The sequence below is a fragment of the Hemicordylus capensis genome, chromosome 2 (genome assembly GCF_027244095.1).
Source record: "Hemicordylus capensis ecotype Gifberg chromosome 2, rHemCap1.1.pri, whole genome shotgun sequence".
NCBI lineage: Eukaryota > Metazoa > Chordata > Lepidosauria > Squamata > Cordylidae > Hemicordylus > Hemicordylus capensis.
The window spans coordinates 411,158,307-411,182,667 of NC_069658.1; the positions used below are offsets into that span (position 1 = coordinate 411,158,307).

The following is a 24,361-nucleotide window of genomic DNA, read 5'->3' on the forward strand; positions in this document are numbered from 1 at the left end:
GTACTTTTTCACACAACGCATAATCAACTTGTGGAATTCTCTGCCACGAGATGTGGTGACAGCCAACAACCCGGATGGCTTTAAGAGGGGTTTGGGTAACTTCATGGAGGAGAGGTCTATCATCGGCTACTAGTGGGAGGGCTAAAGGCCACCTCCAGCCTCAAAGGCAGGATGCCTCTGAGTACCAGTTGCAGGGGAGTAACAGCAGGAGGGAGGGCATGCCCTCAACTCCTGCCTGTGGCTTCCAGCGGCATCTGGTGGGTCACTGTGTGAAACAGGATGCTGGACTAGATGGGTCTTGGGCCTGATCTGGCAGGGCTGTTCTTATGTTCTTATATAAACACTTGGCAAAAAGCCTACTCAGTCAATGTTTCAGTACTCTTAGAACCTATAGCAGAGAAAAGCAATGTGAACATAGGAACCTAGGAAGCTGCCATATACTGAGTCAAACCATTCGTCTATCTAGCTTAGTATTGTCTTCACAGACTGGCAGAGGCTTCTACAAGGTTGCAGGCAGGAATTTCTCTTAGCCCTATCTTGGAGAAGCCAGGAAAGGAACTTGAAACTTTCTGCTCTTCCCAGAGTGGTCCCATCCCCTGAGGGGAATATCATACAGTGTTCACACATCAGGTGTCCCATTCATATGCAAACAGGGCAGACCCTGCTTAGCTAAGGGGACATGTCATGCTTGCTACCACAAGACCAGCTCTCCTCTCCATATGTGGCACAGAGGGTAACAGTGTTGGCACCTCAAATGCAATTTCCCCCTTAGTCAAAACTCATAAGATGGTCTTGGAAAACATCATTTCTCCTCCTAAGCTCTCTCACAATGTTGTTATAAGGATAAAAAGATCTAACCATGCATATTGCCTTTGGCTCCTTGGAAGAAAGGATGGAATATAATAAATTAAACAACTAAATGAATAAATATATTAAATCTAATAGATTGATAAATAATCTGGAGTGGTGTTTAGCTAGGCAGTAGGATGTTTTCCTCAGCAGAAGAATTCTCTTGGGGGAGGAGGAACAAATGTGAAACAAAGATATTAATGCACAAGCTGGTTGCAAAAAAAGGCGGGGGGAAGGTATTTCCCAGAAAAGATTCATTGAAGAGAGAGAGAAATGCCTGAATCTGCCTTCAGTGGAGGATAAAGGCCACATGTTTCGACTGGTGCTTACCCAGAATCCACCTGATACAGGCTCATATACTGTGCTGCATCCTGCTGATGGAAGAGCAGGGCATGGATGCACCTTCTGTCCTCCTCCAAGTACTGTGGACACTGCTTGCAACTATGCAGAGCTTCTGTGGCTCTTGTGTCATTGCTGTAGGGCACGTCTCACATTATGTACTATAATAATAGGAGGATAAAGGGAGGAGAAGTGTGTGTGCCTCACTCTTACACAGTGTGGTATGGGAACCACTGCAGGAATGGTTTTGCCTTGGGTTTGATAGGGCCTCAAATGTATAGCTGCCCAATGTTTCATATTTTAGGGGTGGATTCCACACTCCTTTTTAGTTTACTCTTCTAGGTGGAATCATACAATCACTTATGGCATGATGACCACTTTAATATTACCAAGTGGTACTTCTGACAGTGTTGAGAACTCGTTGTCTGTAGCCTTGGGTGGCGCAGGGACCCAGGCATTACTAAACAATCAGTCAGAAATCCAGGAGACAACAGGACCAGTTTTAATATGTTGAGGGCCTCTGAATAAGAAATATTAGTGGGTGCCTTTGAAAAGCAATGCATGTTTACATATTTGATTTACAATATTGATATGCCTACCACTTTCCCCAGACGTAAGATGGTCTGCATTAAAAAAAAATGCAGTAAATTAGTATAAAACTGCAATTAAACACAAAATAAACCATTACACTGGCCACATTTGCACATAACATTAAACCAGAGGTTGACGAACCCACGGTTTCAATTTCAAACCATAAATTGCATCATGACATCTGTCCAACTGCGGTCTGGCAACCTCCACTTTCAGAAGAGGGGAGCCCCTCCCGCTTCCAAGTCTGCCAATGCCAATCCTAGCAAGCTCTGTAGTGCTTGCATTGTCATACTGTGGGCAAAGTGGCTGCAATTGGCCACAATCTCGAAGGGGATGTGCCAAACACAACTGTGCCTTTTCAGAATGGTCCACTCACCCTCAGCAAGGAAAGGGCATTTAAATCCCTTTAAATGCCATGCCACGCCACGCCACACGAGCGCTTCTCCTTATGACAAGTACACCGCCCACCTCCTAACAGCCCCACAACAAAACTGTCCCTCACAATAACAATTCAGAGGGGGATCGGGGGGGGGCACTATTTTCCTGTTACTCAGGGAAGGGAAGGGAAGGGAAGGGAAGGGATTGTGATGACTTCCTAGGAGGGGATATGTATATTAGGGAGGGCAAAGGAGCTGGGGGGTGGGATCTCTCCCACTGTGACCCAGAATGCTCTTGTGAGGGCTAACCCCAGCAAAGCAGTCCATGCAGACCAAAGCACATTTCTCCTCCTCTGGCAGCTTGCTGCCAGTGGACTACTACTCTCATGAGAGGGCCAGTCTACCAGGAAGGACCACTGGAGTAAACACCCTTGGTCTTCCATGGGACTGTGTGCTCATGAGTTGAGCCAACCTAACAAAGGGGCCCCACTTGTGTGAGGCCCCCATTCCCTCTAGTTAACAATAGAACTTTTGCACTGCAATCCCCTATTCCCCTGGGAAGCTTGCACAGACCACAAGGACATTGTGATACTCCATGTGTCAGAGCCTAGCCACATGTGCGGACGGGGAAACACTGGGTGTGGGGACAAATCTTTACTCCTATTCAGAATTCCTGGATTTTGGCTGGCATTGTGTTGTATGCAGATCAGGCTGTTGCTTCTGCTGTGGCTGGGGCCCTGCTCCTATATAGGGCAGGCTGGCCCAAGGGCCTGGGGGAAGAAGAAAGAAAGGAACAGCTTGGGTGGGGCACTGATTGTCCTGTCTTTGCCTCTGCCCCACCTTTCCTCAGGTGTGTAGGATCTCCTTGGGCTGTTGCTGCTGCTGTGGCTGGGGCCCTGCTCCTATATAGGGCAGGCTGGCCCAAGGGCCTGGGGGAAGAAGAAAGAAGGGAACAGCTTGGGTAGGGCACTGACTGTCCTGTCTTTGCCTCTGCCCCACCTTTCCTCAGGTGTGTAGGATCTCCTTGGGCTGTTGCTGCTGCTGTGGCTGGGGCCCTGCTCCTATATAGGGCAGGCTGGCCAAAGGGCTCTCATCCTTGTGGCTCTCAGCCGTGGGGTGAGCTGCCTGGGGCCCAGAAGACCTTTCTCCTTGCAGCCCAGAAGACCTTTCTTCCTGCAACCAAGAAGTCAGCAAGAGATTGCATAAGTCTGGTTCTGGTTTTTATCAAGCCAAGAAGCTGTGGTGGGTTAGTCTGGGGAGATGTGTCTGGGAGGGTGGAAAAGTGGGCATGGTGTGGGGGCAGCAATATCACAGGTAGTGGGCAGAGGGAGGTATGGCAGTGGGAGTTGGGCAGGCCGTTACAGGGGAAAGCGGTCCAGGCAGTTGAGGCCTGTTCCTTTTTCCGGCCCTTCTCCAACCCTCTGACCCCAGGGAACTCTGAGAACACTCCCTCGAGGATTAGGGTGCTGCTGCTAAATGCCAGGTCAGTTAATGCAAAAACTTCTCTCATCCACGATTTGATTGTGGATGAACGTGCTGACCTGGTATGTGTGACGGAGACCTGGTTGGATGGGCTGGGCGGGGTTGGTCTCTCTCAGCTCTGTCCTTCAGGTTTCCAGATCATGCAGCAGCCGGGGAGGAGGTGTTGAGGATGAGGGGACTTGAGGGTCGGGGAGGAGGTGTTGCAGTCATCTTTTGAGAGACCCTCCCCATTTCCAGGTGCCCGGTCAGGCAATCTCAGAATTTTGAGTGTTTGTCCTTGAGGGTGGGCCTCCGAGATAGGCTGGGGATTCTGTTGGTGTACCGACCACCCCGCTGCACTTCAGTCTCCCTACCTGAGCTGGCGGGGGTGGTCTCGGAGGTGGCCTTGGGTTCCCCCAGGCTTATTGTTTTGGGGGATTTCAATGTTCACGCTGAGGCCCCCCAGTGGGTGCGGCTCAGGATTTCATGGCCTCCATGGCAACCATGGCCCTGTCTCAATTGGTATCGGTCCCTACCCACGTGGCAGGACACACTCTGGATCTGGTTTTTGCCGACCGGGAAATAAATGATCTGGATGGGGGGGAATTTGAGACGACTCCCTTGTCATGGACAGATCATCATCTGGTGGGGTTTAGTTTGACTGCTCTGTCTGCCCTCTGCAGGGGTGGTGAGCCGATTAGGATGGTCCGCCCCTGGAGGCTTATGGATCCGCTTGGATTCCAGAAGGCCCTTGGGGAGTTTCTAGTGTCCAGAGCTGGTGACCCTGTCGAGGCCCTGGTTGATCTCTGGAATGGAGAGACAGCCCGGGCTGTTGACACGGTTGCTCCTAAACGCCCTCTCTGGCTTGGTGGAGCCCGATCTGCTCCTTGGTTTTCCTCGGAGCTTAGGGAGATGAAGCAATTCGGACGATGGCTGGAATGACGCTGGAGGAAGAGTCGTGACGAATGCGACCGAACACGGGCTAGAGCCCATTTTAGGGACTACTCCGTGGCGGTGGGGATGGCGAAGAAATGCTTTTTCTCCGCCTCCATTGCGTCTGCTCAGTGCAGATAAACGGAGCTGTTTCGTGTGGTAAAAATCTTGCTCCACACATCCCCCCAGACAATGTGGGAGGAGTCATCTACAGCTCTTTGTGATCAGTTTGCCTGTTACTTTGCAGATAAAGTCGCTCGCATCCGTGCTGACCTGGACTCCAGAGTTTTGGCAGTTCCGACAGACGTGCCTCTGGTACCATCTGGTCCTGTTGTGTTGGATTCTTTTTGGTTGGTGTGGCCTGAGGATGTAGACAAGATGCTGGGCAGTGTGTGGGCGACTTCATGCGCTCTTGACCCTTGCCCTTCATGGCTAATAAAAGCTGCCAGGGAGGGGACAGGCAGATGGTTGGAGGTGATCATTAATGCTTTATTAAGGGAGGGCAGGATGCCATCATGCCTCAAGGAGGCGGTGGTAAGACCACTATTAAAAAAGCCCTCCCTTGATCCCTCCAACCTGGATAACCATAGACCTGTGTCTAACCTTCCCTTTTTGGGCAAGGTGATAGATCGTGTGGTGGTGTCCCAGCTGCAGAGGGTCTTGGATGATATGGATTATCTGGACTCTTTTCAATCTGGCTTCCGCCCCGGATATGGGACTGAGACTGCCTTGGTCGTTCTAGTGGAACTAGACAGGGGGAGTGCGTCCCTGTTGGTTCTGCTGGACCTCTCGGCGGCGTTCAATACCATCGACCATGGTATCCTTCTGGGCTGCCTCTCAAGTATGGGAATTGGAGGTACTGCATTGCAGTGGTTCCGGTCCTTTCTTGGGGGGGAGGGTCCAGAAGGTGGTGCTGGGGGACTACTGCTTGGCTCCGTGGCCACTGGCCTGTGGGGTCCCGCAGGGTTCGGTCTTGTCCCCCTTGCTGTTTAACATCTACATGAAGCCGCTGGGAGAGATCATCTGGGGACTTGGACTGAGTTGTCAGCAATATGCGGATGACACTCAGCTCTATCTCTCCTTGTCACCGGATCCTAGGGAGGCGGTGGATGTCCTGAATCGGGGGCTGGAGGCCGTGATGGGTTTGATGTGGGCTAATAAACTGAAATTGAATCCAGATAAGACGGAGGTACTGTTGATCAGTAGGAGAGCCAATCGGGATGAGGAGATTTTACTGGTTCTGGATGGGGTTGCACTCCCCTTGAAGGAGCAAGTACGCAGCTTGGGGGTACTACTGGGCCCAGCTCTGCTTTTGGAAGCTCAGGTGGAGGCGGTGGCCAGGGGTGCCTTTACACGGCTTCGGCTAGTGCGCCAGCTGAATCCCTTTCTTGAGAAGGTAGATCTGGCCACGGTTACCCATGCCTTAGTCATGTTGTGGCTGGATTACTGTAATGCGCTCTACGTGGGGCTGCCCTTGAAGAATATCCAGAAACTACACCTAGTGCAAAATGCGGCAGCTAGGGTTTTATCCGGAGCTGCCCGTTGGGAGCACATCACGCCCATTCTGAAAGAGTTACACTGGCTGCCGGTTCGTTTCCGGGTTCAATTCAAGGTGCTGGTTTTGACCTTTAAAGCCCTTAACGGTTTGGGCCCGGGGTACTTGAGGGACTGCCTGCTCCCAAGGGTTGCTGCCCGCTTGACGAGGACATCTGAGGGGGCCCTGCTCCGGGTGCTGACAATGAGAGAGTCCCGGCTGTCGTGCACTCAGGACAGGGCCTTCTCTGTTTCTGCCCCCAGACTTTGGAATGTTCACCCAGTGGCCATTTGCTCCTCGGACTCCATCACAGCTTTTAGAAAGCTTGTTAAAACTTGGCTTTTTATCCAGGCTTTTACATAATCGTTTTACTACTGCTTCTATGTGTTTTTACCTGTTGTATCATTTTTATGCTTGTATTTTATAGATTTTAAATTTGGTTTGTTTTTATATTTTTTTTTAGCTTAATACTTTTATTGTCTTTTTTTTGGTATGTTTTAACTCTTGTAAACCACCTTGGGGTTGTCTTTTAATGAAAGGCGGTATATAAATGCATCAATCAATCAATCAATCTGCCGCCATGGGGAATCGCGTGAGAGGAGAGCCCCGATTTCCAGAGATCCCAGGAAAGTGGAGTCACTGTTTCAGGGCATAAGCAAGGGTCCACATGGACAGACAGGCTGGCAGGGGGCATGCCCGCCCCCATGGCATTCCTGAATAGAGTAACCTGGCTCAATATAGAGCCCCCATGGCCTGAGAAGGGGCTGTTTTGTAATCATGCATTATTAGTTATTTTGCCCAACATGTTTTCCCACAGATGGTTGTTCTCATGTGGTGTGAGGGGGTGTCCAATCCACATGGCCTTAAACTCTCATGAGTGAGTGGTCTGTTCGGGATCAGCATCCACTGTCATCACACATTGTCAAATTGCTCCTTTCATTGGAGCAACGCTGATCCTGTTGTCTGGCCCTTCTCACGAGTAAGCCTAGGGACCGCACAGGTACCTCCAAGGAGAAGGGGCTGGGCCTCCCCTTCCCAAATTATTTGTTCAAAAATTAGAAAGTGGCTGTTAAAGAATCCCTTGTTGGGGCTGCCCTTTAAACCTAACCCCAGGTACTTCCCACCATATGTTTTTGTCCCGGCGGTCTAATAGGGTGCCCTGCTTATGTTGCTATCTGGAGTTTGTGCTTGTGCACATTGCTGCTTCATTCTGAGGGAGCAATGCCACTTAGTGCCCATCCTATCATCCTGTCCCCTTTCCCTTCTACTTGTCAGGAGGGAGGGAACAAAGGGCACAGTGGGAAGAGGAAATCCCCCTGTGCAACTTTGCCTCTTGATAAGCCGGCAAACTTGTGGTGGGACATGGCAGCATCCATGTTGCTGGGAAACTGCATTGCTGTATTGAAGACAGGAGGGATATGGCTAGTGCTTGGAGAGGCAAACAGTGACAAGGGCCGCAGGTATGGAGCAGGTGCTATCCCGGGTGGGTCTGCATCACCGTCTCTATGATTATGGTTCCAAAAACTGCAATCATGGCACCGTGCGTGTTTGGACATAATGCTTCAGTGGTCAAACCTCAGGTCTCAGTGGAAAACCTTATGGCAAACCAAAGGTTCAAACTTGAGTTTGGTGAGGCAAACGGCAGGTCACTTTTACAATGAAACCACAGTTGCACGCATTCGGATATAACGGAGTTCCAACCTCTGCCCTGTGTAACTCTGGTTTCGAGTTGCATTCAAATTCAGCCCCTATAACAAATGATACAATTCAGCAGTCAAAGACTTAAAAACAGAACAGCCTCCCATTAAATCAATCTATTCAATCCACTTCAGGATTCCTGCTCTTTTAAAAAGAACTAAGGAAGGGGCTAGCCCTGACCAAATCTGACCTCCAGAAGACCTCCACTAGCGGAAAGGCTCTACTCCTGCTTAGTCATTCTTTCCCCTCACTTAGTGAAGCAAAGTGGAACAGGGAGCAATTAGAAGATTTCAACCAACACGGATTCAAATAGGGAGCAATAATCTCAGAGTTATGTTGATCCCAACCATTGTTCCCTCTAACAGGGATTTCCAAATGTTGTTGACTACAACTCCCATAATCCCCACACAAAGGCCATTGCAGCTGGGGAAGCTGGGAGTTGTAGTTAACAACATCTGGAAATCCATGCTTGAGGGAACAGTGATCCCAACTCATATCCTCCATGATTTCAGAGATGGAAACAGGGATATGCTTGAAACATCTGTTAGTATACCAAGGATCTCTTCATGAACCACACTCTCTCCATTATTAGTTATTTGGCAGCATCGTGATCAGTAGCTCAGTGAGCGGAACATGTCACACTTCCCTCAGTTGTCTTTGCACTCCCCCCTTCAAAATCTTCTCTTGAGGTGCCCCCCAACCCTCCGCGATATGCTTTCAAGGGCACAGGGGACTGCAGAGGGAAACAGGGACTAGAGCAAGTGGATCATCTTCCATTTATGGAACTACTGGTCAGGGTGCTGTTCATTGCTGGAGGCTCTTCCCTGCCTGCTGTATGATACCTTCATTTACTCTGTGGCAGCCTGTCATCATCCGACTTTAATGCCAATAGGGCGATTGTATGGTAACAATATACTGGAAAAGCATAATTATACTGCAATAGGTCATAAACAAATTCAATATATAAAACACACAACATCTGCAGTGTGTGCAATATCAGGCGATGCAAGGCTGGTGCCTTAGAATTTATGCATGTGCACTTCATTTCATGTGTGACGCACACAAACAACATTTTAACAAGGAATTCCTGAAAATGCAGAAACAGATAAAATTGAGGCAGCCACTGATATGATGTGCAAGGCTACATTAGCAGAAGCAGCCTTGCAGTGCTACAGAAAGACTGGAGCTTTACAGCACCCCAGCTTTGTTCTGCATTCCATTGGCAGAAGAGAGGAGATTGCCTTTTTTGCAGTGTCACAGGGCTACTTCTATGTTATTTTTCAGACCTCTTTAATGTGTAAATAAAGCATAAAAACAGATGTTCAAAGACAGCAAACGTTCCAATGTGACACAAAAGCTTCAGTGCTATATAATAGTAGTAGCTGAAACATGCTCTTTAATACAATAACTCAACATCATGACTCAGCAAATTATGAGCTGCTGAGTCATGATGCTGAGTTATTGTACTTAAGAGCACGTTTCATTGAGCATCATATTCATTATGCGTAAATAAAGCATAAAAACATATGTTCAAAGACAGCAAACGTTCCAATGTGGCACATCAGCTACTACTGTATAGCACAGAAGCTGTTGTGCCACATTGGAACGTTTGCTGTCTTTGAACATATGTTTTTATGCTTTATTTATGCATTAAAGAAGTCTTTGAAAAAGAAGATGAACAAGAATTTGGAAAATTCATATCATCGCAGTTATACCACCCTATTTCTATGATTTAAAACGTTTTATTTTTATTTTCACTCCACCACCATCCCTTTTTAAAGGAACAGGCATTTTCAAATTACATCAGATATAAACGAACAAAAAATTGAGGATTCTCAGGCATTTCACTTCACTATCCACTGCACTCATCAGTTAACATACATATAAAAGAAATGAAGATAACACTAAATAATAATGTGCTTTGCCAATTTTCTAATTTGTGATTTGTCAATTTTTTAAAAATAAATCAGAATTAGGAATACCTTACCTCTTACCAGAGGAACACTGAATTAAATCTTTCATGACTTGAATATGAGTGTTTATTTCTATTATAAAGTTGAGGAAGGGGTACTATCTCTCAAGAAAATGATTTCTATACGAGTTCATGGAACCTATAATATGAGATGGTATCTTATCCGTTACCATTTGCTCCCATATTTTGTCAAATCACTCTTGGGCTACTTCCATTCATTAGGCCTGGCATGTCAGTCAGTGATCTTACTAGGGGCAAGTACCAGAAAATTAGGACTGTCCTTGGTAAATATGGCCAATTGGACGGTATGGCAGAGTACTGTAAAGGGTTTTGAATGGTAAGGCATCAGCTGGGCCTGAAACTGGCAACTGGCAACCAGTCCAATTGCTGCAGAACAGGCTGAATATGTTCAAGGAATTTTTTAGAGTGGAGCTAACAGATCAAAGGTTTAATTACAAAGGACTCTGGGATGCAGTGAGGTTAGACAGGAGCCTTTTTGTAGTGCTATAGGGTTCTTGAGAACTCAGGATGTCCTCTGAGTCAGAAGTTCCTCATGGGGAGAATCTAGTCTGCCTCCATAGCTCCCAGCTGCCCTGCCAGCAACTGCACTGAGCAAAGGTTCAACCACACTGAGAGGTCCTGAAGAGGAATGCATGGAGCTTCCTAGTTTGGGGTGTTATTAAGGATGTAATAAAGGGGGTGCTTTGGTGAGTCATGAGCTGCTGGGCACACTAGGACGCATAGAGAAAGACAGTGGCAGGCAGATGAAAGGCAAAGAGCAGGGCAGCAGCTCATGCCTCCTCCAGCCCTTTCCAGCGAACATTTCCTCTCATCTTCCATCGAATGATCTCTTTGCTTCATATTCACTAGTCACACCCCAAACCCAAATTTCTCCCTCTGCCACATCTCACAGTTGTATTAGGAGGTTTGCACTCTCTGAGGAGCTAAGTAAACAATGGCGCTGCAGGAAATGACTTGATTATCAAGCTAAAGGTTGCCAGTTCAAATCCCCGCTGGTATGTTTCCCAGACTATGGAAAACACCTATATTGCGCAGCAGCGATATAGGAAGATGCTGAAAGGCATCATCTCACACTGTGCAGAAAGAGGCTATGGTAACCCCCTCCTGTATTCTAGCAAAGACAACCAGGAGTCGACACAGACTCGACGGCACAACTTTACCAACTTTACCCTCTGATGATGGGTGCTTTGGGCTTATAGGAGCTATTCGTTGTTTTGATTGATTGATTTTATTAGGAATCTTGCAGTATTGGAGATTTTATACAAATCTCAAAGCCCACCAGTTCCTGAAATAGCTAGAAATTATATCAAAGCTTTATTTTCTACTCAAAGTTTCTAAACCATCCATCTGAACAAACCAGAAAACATGTCATACGTAACCTAAAGACAAAATATGATGAAATCTGAAGAAAAAGAAAAGAAACTGGAGTTATTTTATTTATTCTTAGGTTTATAGCCTTAAACAATAGTCAAGGTGGCTCACACAGTAAAAATGGTATGACCCCTCCCCCAATTACCAATAATTAAAACCCTCATGGTTTATTTTGTTAAACACACCCCAAAATAATGGTTTTGAGGGGGGATTTTTACACCTAGAGTTCAGAGATGTTTTCGAGGTGCTTTCTGCAGACACAATATGGAACAATCCTGTAGATTACAAAGTGCTCAGACAGCCGGTTCAAGAGATGCAAGCAATCTAAGGCCCTATGGAATATGCTATTAAGACTCAGGGCTGCTCAACTTTGGCCACTGTAGCTGGCTATTGGCCACTGTGGCTGGGGATCATGGGAGCTGCAGTCCAAAATCAGCTGGGGGCGGGGGCAAAGTTGAGCAGGCCTGTTTTAAATCCTTGGAAGGTGCCATCGCACAAAGAGCAATTGATATGCTAATGCCCTGTGGGCCAGATTCTCCAGGCTGTTCCATGAGCCATAGTCCTCAACTTCCCCATCTCCCAGGCTGAAGGTATCACCTTGACACTTGGACTCCTCCACCCCACACAGCCCTCAAGATCAGAAACTGGCCTGAGTTGTAGGGCAGTAGATTGTTCTGCAAATGGTTTAATCAGTGTTGAAAAAGGAGCCTTGCATGTAGATAGGATTGTTATAGTCATTGATCCAGTAGCCTTCTTCACTCATAATGTCGCCTTGTACACTCTACACAAAAACTTGACCAGGAATGTGCCCGCACAAGCCTCTTCCCCCAAGCCAATGCGCTTGATAGGTTCACCCACTGCTGTCCATGAGAACAGCACATGCCTGAAGAGACATATATTGGGGAGGAATCCTCCTTGGGAGCAGGAAATCTGGATTTGTCAGCATACTCCCTTTGGCATGGTTCCAGGGTACAGTGTCAATGCTTTTAATACCCATGGAAGGCTATTGTCTACTTAGTTGTTATAGTCTGGTTAAGACATGAAACTAAACCATGGTTTAGCACTATTTAAAAATGAGCTGAAGGGCTGGCTCACATGATAAATTCCATGTCAGTTGAATGAAAAAAGGAAATCCCAGTGGTGTATACACTCCTGTGGAGCCCGTCATGTGAACTCAAGATCTTTTGGTGATCTGCAGTTGGCAGTGCATCAAACCAACATTAAGCCAAGATCTGTAATCTTAGATTTGGACATGGTATGTCAGTGTCTGCTTAATGTCCGTTGGCACAGCCCCAATCTGAGACTGCTGAAAAATCCTGAGTCCACATGACACTTTGCTGGAGTTCACGTGCTGCTGGGATCTCCAGATTTAATTTAAAGTTACATGGGATCAACTGTATCAACCAGCACAAAGGAAGCCATGCACTTATGTGCTCCCCACCCACTTCCCTTTGTTTTTACTTTAGAAAAAAACATAGTCCTATGGTTGGGGAAATTAAAAAACAACACCTAACTAGAGTTTGAAACAACCAGGCTACAAAACACAGAGGCTATTCACACACACGTGCAAAACTGGGCTAAGGGAGCCCAGCCCAGTTTTGCATGCACATGTGAACCACCGGGATTGGGCCGGATCCCGGCGCCTACACGGCAGCAAACCCACCAAAGTAGCCTCCCTCTAAAACGAGGTTAAAGGAGCCAGACCCATGGTTATGCAAATATTGCTCCATTTCAAATGAGGTAAGCTGTGCCCCATTGTCAGTCACCAGTTATTTAGGAAGACCTTCTCTCACAAAAACTGTAGCCATGAACTGGATCACCTTGTTTGTCATAATGTCAGCAAATGAAACACCTGGAATAGTAATCCACCATCACTATAACAAATCTTTGTTTTGTGGGTTGGTTATTAAAAGTATATCCAGTATGACTAGTAGCCATTATCAAAAGGCCCCAGTATATACAGAGCGAGTTTTCCCCAGGGACCATTGGAATACTCTACTGGAGTCAAGAGAGTGGTAAAAGTCTTCCGTGATTTGTCAGATACAGCACAAGCCATACAGTGCCTGAACATAAGAACAGCCCAGCTTGATCAGGCCCAAGGCCTATCTAGTCCAGCATCCTGTTTCACAAAGTGGCCCACCAGATGATACCTCTGGGAAGCCCACAGGCAAGTAGTGTAGGCATGACTTCTCTCTTGCTGTTGCTCCCCTGCAACTGGTATTCAGAGGCATCATGCCTCTTAAGTTGGGGGTGACCTATAGACACAAGACTAGTAGCCATTGATAGAGTTGTCCTCCATGAATTTGTCTAAGCCCTTTTTAAAGCCATCCAAGCTGGGGGCTGTCACCACATCTTGTGGCCTAATTACATCTTCAATGTGTTTGTCCATACCTGACCAACAGAAACTTTTAGGCAAACTAAAAAGTTTGCCCAGAGACTAAAGTTTGGGTGGTATAGAAGTTAAATAAATAAATAAACAAACTAAAGCCCAGGCAATTCTGATAACTTTTCTTTGTCAGGAGCTTGGCACCTCCAAATGATCAAACCTCAGCACCAATTCATTGAGAGAGAGAGATTGTGCTGTTGAGTTGGTGTCGACTCCTGGCAGCCACAGAGCCCTTTCCGCACCTTCCTATATTGCCGCTGCCCAATATAGATGTTTCCCATAGTCTGGGAAACATACCAGTGAGGATTCGAACTGACAGCCTCTTGCTCCCTAGGCAAGTTGCTTCCCCACTGCACCATTAAGGGGCTTTTTAACTCATTGAGAAGGGACAGCTTATTTACTATGTGCATGTCTGGTTGAAGATGTTCAGGTACCTTGTTTTTGCATGGCCATCCATTCGTTATGTAAGGTTTAAGTTCAGTAAGCAACTGATCAGTGCTGAGGTCCGCTTTCCATTCAAAAGAAGAGATCTCTCCATGAGTAGAAAGCTATTTGCGCAATTATAACTCCTTCATCATCATCTTCTGGGATTCCTCTTGGCCTGGAACTGAAAGCTGCGATAAACAATCTGCAGTTGTATTCCCCAATACCTAGCAGATATTCCACCTGGAAATCAAAGTCTGGTGATCCATTTGGCTATTCTTGGCATCGCTCAACTTGATCCCTGAGTAGTAAATAGAGCAGATAGGGGTTTATGGTGTGAACGTAAAGTGAATTTCCTGTCCCACAATTATTGAAGTGTCTCCCCACCACCAAAAAAATGCTAAAGATTCTTTTTCAGTGACAGAATACATCTTCAGATGTAATAAGTGCTCTGGAAACAAAGACAACTAATTTCCCTTTCCCCTTTTTGCTGGGTCAAGTCAGCACCTAAACCATATTCAGAAACATCAGTGGTTACAGTAGTGTTCCTGTTGGGGTCATAAGAAGTGAGAGGAGGGCTTTCCGCAATGGCTGATTTGATAGTCTGAAAACTAGCCTTGCAGGATGCAACCCAGTTAAATGCTACCTTTTTTTAAAGAGAAAATGCAATGGGACAACTTTGGAGGCAAATTGTCTAACAAATTTAGAGTAGTACCCAGCGTCCTAAAAATGAGTGAAGTACATCCTTGTTGTATGGCTGTGATGCTTCTTGAAGATCTTTCAGAAAGTGGGGCTGGAGGAGGCCCCGCTGCTGCCTCCACTGGCCCACCACCTGTGTTTTTTTAAAAAAGGTAAGAACTACCTTTTTTCTTGTCCCACACATTTTCTCTACGAAAAGGGAATGCCCTTTACTTGTAAAGGGGAATCCTCGCCAGGTTCCCCTTTACAAGTATACTCCCCCACGAGCCGGCCCACAAGCCAATTCAATGGTTGAACTGGAATGGATGTGGTTTGACCGAGCCCAAGCCTGGACCGGGCTGGGTAGGTTCTAATCCAATCCAGATTCAAATAAAACCAGTTTCACAGCTGACTTGCACATCCCTAATCAGTAGCCCCCCAAATTGCACCATTCTTTGAATTTCCAAAGCTGCAGAGACTAATCCAAAAGGCAGTCTTTCGAACTGAAAAAGACCCTCTGGGGTAATACATTTGTGAGAACTTTTGAACAGAGAAATTTGCTGATAGGCTGAAGACAAGTCCCAAGTTGTGAACGTGGAAGCCTCTTTCAGAGTAAGCAGCATTTCACTGATACTGGGAAATGGATGAAAATCCACTACTATGTTGGAGTACTTTGTGTTGTACAGGTATTGCATTTGCCTTCATCTGAATTTTATGTTTGAAATGTATGACAGTGCCAGGAGTATCAGCAAAAACATCCAAGAAATCAGCAATCATATCAGCATATGGATGCTCCATCATCCGTAAGACAGGTTCCATGCTTTTTGGATCTATGAGTAGCTCTTTCTGATGCTTCCAGCCAAATACTGAGTCTCCTTTTTGTGACACATACACTTTCCCTTCTGCAGTATGTCCTTTGTATTCCAGGACAGCTGTGAAATATCCATTTATGGCTCCATGTCTGAAGGCTGCAGGTGCATATCTGATGTAGTAAGGAATTTCTTGTAAAGTGGATGGGAAATGAGAGTATAAGGAGAACAACTTCATGGCCATTACGTTTTACTTGACAATGTGAAGAAGCAGGCTCTGAGTCTGCCACACTTAAATCGCTGTCAGGAGCTGGTTAATCTGCCTCATCCTTATCATATAATGAATCAGTAATGGAGTGCACAGCAGACTTGCCAGCCTTAACAAAATGTATCCTTTTCTTGCACCTGTTCCAAGTGGCCTTCCGTGCAGGACAGTTAACAAAATTGGCTCTGTGGGCCGTGTCTCCACACTGGTGGCAGCAGTAGCTCATCCTTTTTTCTGCTGCCAGTTTCTGGGGCAGTGCCACATGAAAAGATTGGGATTGGAAGGATTTGGTCTGAACAGCCTGGATTTCAGGAGGTTGGTTGGGGGTACCAAAGAGAGTGATTTGGCACAGTGAAGAGCATTTTCCACCCACTTAGCCATCTCTATAACTTTATCCAGTTTTTCACACAGTTTGGAGGAGTTTGTTTTCATAACAATCCGATCCCTGATCATTTCATCAGTAAAGTTGGCAAACTCACGGGTTATACTTAAGGCACACAATACTGTGACATACTGATCGACAGATTCACCAGGCAGTTGGAATCTAGAACAGAATTTGTAACATTCAGCAATCACATTCAAAGTAGGGTTGAAATGATCATCTAAGAGCAGCTTCATAAGGATTGGCATCCCCTTCCAAGTTGGTAGGAAATGGCAAATGAATATATATTATTTGGCCTTCAGGGCCCAGGCAGTGAACAATATACTTTTGCTTTGCTGGAGCAAAATCAGGGGTCTGTATAGTGCAGAGGTAACTGCAGAAAAGGGACCTCCATTGTTTCCAGGGAAGAGCAAGTTCTCCTGGGGTGGATAAGAAAAAATGTGGGGGTGAGATCTGAGCCATGCTGCAGTGGGGATCCAGTGAACAACAGAGTCCAGGATTGATAAGTACAAAAATACCCTCAGGGATTGTGCAGGTCAGAAAGCTGGAGAAACTATCAGCAGCAGCAATAGTAGAATGCAGTTCAGGAATGTAGGCCCAGTGATGCAATTAAAATTAAGTAGCAGGAACCTTCACAAGCTTTGCAGGCTCACATGCATAGCTGGTTCAAAATCTCATTGCCAAATGTTTTATAGCTGCTTCACTCATAAATACAAAGCAATCTTATGTTTGTTTAACTAAGACTATTTCAGAAACAACTCCATTTTCTCCTGCAACCTTTCCCTCGCTTTTCTTTCTCCCCCACCCCACATTCTCTACAGGATCCCCACTGGGACAAACTTCTAATCAACAAAACATAAAGGATTGCTAGATAGCATAAAACAGGAACATAAAAGCAAGCAGCTGGCTAGTGACTTGTGTATCTGAGTAAGAGAGCCCTTTGCTCTTTAAGCCCAAGGACACATCTAGTTCCATTCACTGCATTCACATATAACAGGAAACTGGTTTTAAACAGGGCAGAGGTTGGATTTCTTGTACATCTGAATAAATAGAACCTCTTATTCTGTTCAAAAAGCGACCTGAGGTTTCTTTTCCCAAACTTCAATTTTAACTTTTGAGTTGTTGCGAGTTTCTCTGCTCTTACCTGAGGTTTGAGTTCGGGGCATTACATCTGAGCGCTGAACTGGAGGCAGCCTTCTTAGAGGCCAGCATTGAGGGATGGAAGCAACTTCCACTCTCCGTTCCAATTGGTTGCCCTAGCTGTCCTTCATGCAAAGGAGGAAGCCTGGCAGCCAGTTCCCCCACCCACACGACCAGCAGGACCCGAACTGCAGTCAGGGAGACTGCAGAGAGCAAAACTGGCTATGTCCAAACACAGACAGCTTAGTGCGCACCCGGTTGGGTGGAACTGCGGGTCATTGGACCCTGGGTTCCTTGTTACATGAGAATGCGGCCAGCCTCTCTCTCCACTCAGCAACCAACTGATCTGGTGAAGTTGCACCCCGTCGTCACACATTCTTGTGCAAATGGTTCTGAAGTGACACTGGCTTCACATTAGGGAATTATAGCATGTCTCTTTATAATCAAAGCAACATAAATTTGATCTAGGTGCCTGGTCTAGCCATCCAAGATTTTTGATGCTAAATCCAGTTAGGAAACCACACAAACTTGAGTCTCATGTTTCTTCTTCTCATGTCATCCATTTTGTCCTCAAATGCTCACTAGCATATAGTGAAACTGGACAAGATGTGGGCAGCACAGTCTCCCAGTTTTTGTTGATACTGAAATACAGTCACTGAGGGTTGTGAAATGATGTGGACAGTGAGTGGACAGAGAAGATCTTAACTCTTTTCTTGCAGGCTGTTTTGTTCCAGGGGTCAATGCAACCCCCACAGCATTGTGAGGAAACATGGCAGCTAGAAGTGGGATGGCCACATTTTTGTGGTGGCTGCCATGTCTTTCCTTCATAGTTTCAGGACTAATGCTAATCTGGGATATTCTGGAGCACAACATAGCAGCTGCTTGAAAGAGTTCTGCCATTCCCTTTTCAACTTTAAAAACAGTTTTAGGATTAAAGAACACCATACCTGGACAGGTCAGGTGTGGCAGGAAGCACACCATGGGAGCAGACAAGACAAAGTCAAACAAGCAGCTCAGGAGCCAGAGATAAGTCCAGCAGGGGCAGACAAGTCAGAGTCAAAACAGGCCAAGGATCAGAAGCCAAAGACCAGTGCATTAGAAGCAGGCAGGGTTGAAGTCCCCAAACGAGAAAAGGGTCAGACACCAAGAGCAGGAGCAAAGTAGCACACAACCAAGTTGCTTTCAGCAAATGGTGGGAGCAAACGGAAGCCTTAAATACAGAGCCAGCACTGCAGCCCCAAATAAGCCTGGAATGTCTTAAAGGGGCTGCATCCTATTTCTTAAGTGCTAGCTGCGATATAGCTGCGTGGTTGCTGGTGGGGACTGGGTGGCTTTGGGGTCATTCTCGGACTCACAGGCAAGGGTGTGTTGAGGGGGTCAGCAGGTGCTGGCATTTCCACTGGTGGGGGTGAGGGCCCCTCAAAACTTGCCTTGTCCTGTGGGTCAGAGTCAGGCTTAGGGGTTGCAACCACTTCACCTTGAGTGAGAGCCCCTGGTGTCCAGCTCAGAGATCATGACCCCTTCATTCTGGGACTCCTCCATGTCAGAGTCAGGGTTCATGACAACTTGCTGCTCTGTTGCACCACAGGTACACTCCTCAGTAAAAAAAAATAAATGAAAGGAGGACTCCAAATGAACCAAATGATTCATGTGGCATTGGATTCATTCAGAGCTCTTGGCCATTCATTTCATACTGAATGAAAGAGGAGAAAACAAGTGGACCTTTCTCAGTTCAGTTTTTCATTTGTTACAAAACCAATGTACACAGCTGTGGTTGACAAGGATGTGTCCCAGACTGAACCTAACAACCTGCCTGGAAAGTGTCTTCTCATAGCCTAACCGAAACCTGGAAATACTGTGTTAGTACTCCATGCTGTTATTCATTACTACAAGCTGGCTGCTCCCAGAACTCTTGTTTCAAGAATCAACTGGATAATCTAATAAATGCATTTACTTGTAAGGTATAACAACAGTAGTCAATATTATACTACAATATCACATTATAGTTTTATTGGCATACTATTGTGTTGTGAAGTTGTGCTCCATTACTAGGGAAAGGTCCTTTTCAGTGGTCACCTCCCTGCGGCTGAATGTTCTCCCTAGGACTGCTCACCTGCTGCCTCCATTTGCCCAGGCATTTCATTGATTCAGCTGCTGCTTTATGGATTTTATGCTGCTCTGTGTGTTCTGTTTTTGTCTTATCCTGTTTTTAATCTTGTTTTACTGTTTTATTCTTATTCGTCTTTTATTTGTACGCTGCTTTGAAAATGTACATTTAAAAGAAGGATAATAAATTCTTTCAAGTAAATTGTGGGGGGAATTTAACAGACAAGATCGCTTTGAAGTCTCAGTTGCTAAAGGCAATGGCCTATGAGAGGAACTTTGTGGTGTTCATTAGAGAATGCACTTCAGGACAGATGGCATCTTAAGGGATCGCGAAAAGGAAGACTCTGGAGCCAGCCATCTTGGTGTTTTCTATCCTTTGCTTCTACAGAACTGATCTATAATATCTTTGCTGGGCCCAGCATTTTCTGGAGAATAGCCTTTTCATATAATGCAGCATAATCTGAGGAAATGAATGCCTGCTCTAGAGTCTGACAGGACAAGTAACAGCCGCATATGTGAGGGTTGTGAAGACTTTCCTGCCTCTTTGCTGCTCCTGTGTTGTTGTTGTTGTTTTTCACTTGGAGAGTATACTTTGTTGTCCAGATAAATCTTATCTGGATTTATACAGGTTATATTCAGATCACTTTTAGATCAAATGTTACGTTACCTACCTTGTGTAAATTTTTCCTTAGGAGCACCTATATATCTGGCTATATGAGGTTATTTATTTATTTATTTATTTATTTATTTATTTATTTATTTGATTTCTATACCGCCCTTCCAAAAATGGCTCAGGGTGGTTTACACAGAGAAATAATAAATAAATAAGATGGATTCCTGTCCCCAAAGAGCTCACAATCTAAAAAGAAACATACGATAGATACCAGCAACAGCCACTGGAGGGGTACTGTGCTGGGGGTGAATAGGGCCAGTTACTCTCCCCCTGCTAAATAAAGAGAATCACCACGGTAAAAGGTGCCTCTTTGCTAACTTAGCATGGGCCTTAAAGTACTCTCTCTCTCTCTCTCTCTGTCATCTTGACTATACCCAATCAATCATTTGAACTCTAGTATGAATCTTGGCACCCCTAAAATCTCTTATCCTCCTATAAACCCTCAAAAGCTCCCCCTGCTCTTTCACAAGGGATGCTTACATCCAATTTTGTTTAACTTCTTGTACCTGTGTTTGGTCATCATGCTGCCAACGTGGCACTGATTCAGATCTGCTTATTCTGTTATGTTTCTAAGCATCATACCCACTGATCTGCACAAGATAGCCACCGAGAGGTCCTTATGAGTAAAATTTCACATTGGGGGGGGGAATCATTTGGAATGTTTAAATTTTTAATCTGATCCCATCTGATTCATGAAGCCAATCCTTTCTGTATAAAAGATAAATCTCAAAACACACGTTACCACTGGAAATGCAGCCTTCTAATCTTCTGCTACAGCCAGCTATGATGCCATAGTGATGGGGAAAGCTTCTCAGCACAGAGAGGCATTTTGGAAACATTCCTTGAGCCATACTGGTAAGTGGGAAATTTAACACAATGTGGGCTGTGAAAGTACCAGCTGAGCCTTCTGGAATGACCAAATGGCCAGAACTATGATGAAGGCCACAAAACCATCCGATTACCTTTAAATTAATGATATGTGGATGAAAACATTCAAGGGCGGCTGTGATTGAGTGAAAAACACAACATCTTAAGTTTGTGCATGCAGGGCCAGCCCACTAATGAGGCAGCAGTTTCAGAAAATGGTTTGGCAGAGGTAGTAGAGGGACACACTCTGCCCTGCCCCATTAGTGGATGATCAGTGGCAGAAGCAGTACCACCACCACCACCACTGCTTTCTCTACTTCTCCTGCTCCCAGATTTTTCAAAAAGCAGAGAGCAGGGAATACAGCCAAAGCAAGTGCAGAGGGGTTGAGTGGTGCTACTCTGCCACCAACTACTTTATTTGGCTCCATTTCCCACCTTCTACCTTGGACACCTATATCGGGCAGCAGCAATATAGGAAGATGCTGAAAGGCATCACCTCATACTGCACTGGCGGAGGCAATGGTAAAGCCCTCCTGTATTCTACCAAAGACAACCACAGGGCTCTGTGGGCGCCAGGAGTTGACACCAACTCGACGGCACACACTACCTTTACCTTTGAAAGGCAGGAAGCAGGACCAGGGAGGAATAGTCCTGGGGTCATCACTAGCTAGGGAAGGGAGAAGCAGGGCAGCCAGTGGTGAGGCACTGATGGGAGGGGGCATGGGGCACTCCCATCTCTCCTTCTGCCAATCTGCTGCCTGATGTGGCCACTTAGCTAGCCTTCATTAGAGAGCTGGTCCTGCTGGTTTGTATCAGGAATTGTTGTTGTTGTTGATAAAATTAGAATTTAGTCCACACTTACTTCTCTTGCAAGAATTCTAATTGGCCTGAGTGCACAGTTAGGAGAACATCCATTACTATTTCCCACCTATACAAATAATGGTGATTGCAAAGAAAATGGGTTTCCGTTTCTATATCTCCTAACCCAAACTCAAATTGATCAATTTTGTGTCTTTGGGGTTAAAAGAAACCTGGGAAAAGTCACAGGATTTGGGGTTGTTCTCTGCCTTCCTTTTTTCCGCATAGGAGGAAGATGTTTACATCCAGTGGGGCAGGAGTGGCAGTGAGGACAAGGAAGGGAAGGGAGGTGGATTAGGTTTGTATAGTGTTGTGTGGGAGGAAAACACACCCTATGTTAAAACTAATAATACAAAAAAAGGCAGAGGCAAAAAGCACTAGTAATTTTAAGTGGGCTTTTGGTTACAAGAGCTTAAAAAGGGGAGGGGGTTGAGTGGGGTGGGAGGGATGTGTTTTTATGGTGTTGGACTGGGTGTGTGTGTGTGTGGGGGGGGAAGCCCTCTCAATAAAACTAAGAATAGAGGGGAAAAGCCAGCAGCACAAAAGCTAAACTGATTTGAAGTGGGCTTTGGGTTACCAGCCTTAAAACTGATCACGCATTTTCAGTTTCGGTAACTGACAATTTCTACACTCTTTGATAATGTGCCTTAAAGAGCCAACTTTCTTTAATGAAAAGGCTTAAAGAGGAATGACTTTTCTGAACAAAAATATCAAAGCTGAGCAAAGATGGGGCTTTTTCCTTTCTTTTTAAAAAGGGAACTATGAATTAAAATGACCTTGTGTTCTGAAACTTTTTTTCACACCTTGCTTGATGTTCCGAATTCCTTTTCTTCCCTCAAAACCAGACCATGTACTGGTGCCTTGGTGAATTGAGACTTGAGGGCAGAGCAAGGGTTTAAAGAGAAATAATAAGTTTGCTGCATTATCTTCTGGAGCTGCTTAGCAATGAGGGTGCCCTGCGTTTTACAGTGTAACCTTTAGTAGATATTAAAGCAATCACAAATATTTCCTTCCTGCCAGAGTTGGAGTCCTGTCTACTAGGAGCAAAGTCTGAAAACAGCATGAACCACAGAAGTTGTTTTCATAAGGGACTTGGACAACCAACAAAAGTGCATCAGCTTCAGGCAAACCCCCCTCCTTTTACAATTAGAGTACCATGGTAGCATAAAGCCAAGAAAGGGGAAAGGGTATTTCAGCTGTAAGGGTGGGGGGAGGGGAGCCATTGGTAGGAAAAAAGCATTTCGCCTTGATAAAAGATAGATTGCTTTCAACACTGATGAAACAATTTGGCCAATTATCTTTTAAGAATGTTAAGTTATATATATTTGTAGCACAACCTAATGCATCAACGTGCAAAACATGATTTGGCCTGCCATTAGGGAATCAGCTGCTTACACATTAAATGATGGGATTATGATACGGGAAAGTGTGTGTGTGTGTGTGTGTGTGTGTGTGTGTGTGTGTGTGTGTGTGTAGGAGAGAAGAGTAATAAGAGGTCTCTTAAGGAGATAACTGGAATGGATTTGTAGAGGTTTAGGAAATACTGTGCTAGCCAAAAGCCCAGCTGGGGTCAGCAGATGCCAGCCTGAACACTGTGCCACCTAGTGACCCTTCTGGCAAACACCAGATACCCCATCTGCCCCTGGGAGATTTGCACATATCTTTTATTGACCCATCTTGAGTTTTATTTGGACATGTAAACATATTAATCAGCCTATCATTTGTTAATAATTAGCTAGTGATAACCTAAGAGAAACAATCTGCATTTTAAACAGGATTTTTTCATTATAGTAGCTATTTTTAATAATGTTTCACGTTCTCATTTTGAGAATATAAGATCACACACTATTTTAAGCCTAAGGGTCAAACTAGATGTGTTGAAGGCAGACCTGTTCATTTAATCTTGGATCTGCCCCAATCCACTGTAAAGTGTGTGTGTGTGTGTGTGTGTGTGTGTGTGTCCCCGTCTGTCTGTGTCTGTTCCAGTGTTTAGAGCAAAAGGGTGCACAGGCAGGCAGGCGCTAAGTTCTCCTGCCCTGCCTGCAATTTGGCTGCCCTGCAATATGCCTTTCCCACCCTCTGTATTGAAAGAAAAAGACTTTGAAGTAGAGAGGGCCAAGTAGTGGCAGGTGTGAGGAAGGTTCAACTCTTCTGATTGTGCATCCCTTTTGCTCTAAAGACAAGACCACCCTGAGCCTTTTGGAAGGGCGGTATAAAAGTTTTAATAATAAATAAATAATAAATAAATAAGACCTCATCCAATGTTTATGTGATTGGGGCTTACCTTGGTCTAAATGAACATCTAAATTGGCAGTATGTCTTTATGCCACAAGTTTATTCCATTCTCAAGTGGGCTGGCTTTAGGCAGTTTAGCAAACTAGGAGACCTTTGGACTGCATGATCCCATTTCAGAATCCCTGGCAAGTTCCTTTGCCTTTCCTTGTGTCTTTTGAAGTGTGACCTAATGAGTTTTCTTCTGCAAACGGTTGTGCACACTGAACCCAGGCCCACTAGTTTCTCCACTTACTTGCTCCCATTCAAACACCTGCCTCCCAAAACCCTTTCAAGTTTCCTGTTAGTTTCCCCATGGCTTCCTTCAGTTAGTTCAATCACACCTCTATATAGCTC

At 45.5% G+C, this 24,361-nt stretch overlaps 1 protein-coding gene across 1 annotated transcript in view; it reads right to left on the reverse strand.

The window, feature by feature from the left end:
* The window catches only part of AXIN2 (axin 2), a 115,435-nt gene extending 98,179 nt beyond the window's left edge, over positions 1-17,256 (reverse strand). The window contains exon 1 of the mRNA XM_053301112.1: positions 17,234-17,256. The gene's annotated coding sequence lies outside the window, so the exon portion shown is untranslated. The remainder of the gene's footprint in view (positions 1-17,233) is intronic.
* Between the last annotated feature and the right edge of the window lie 7,105 nt (positions 17,257-24,361).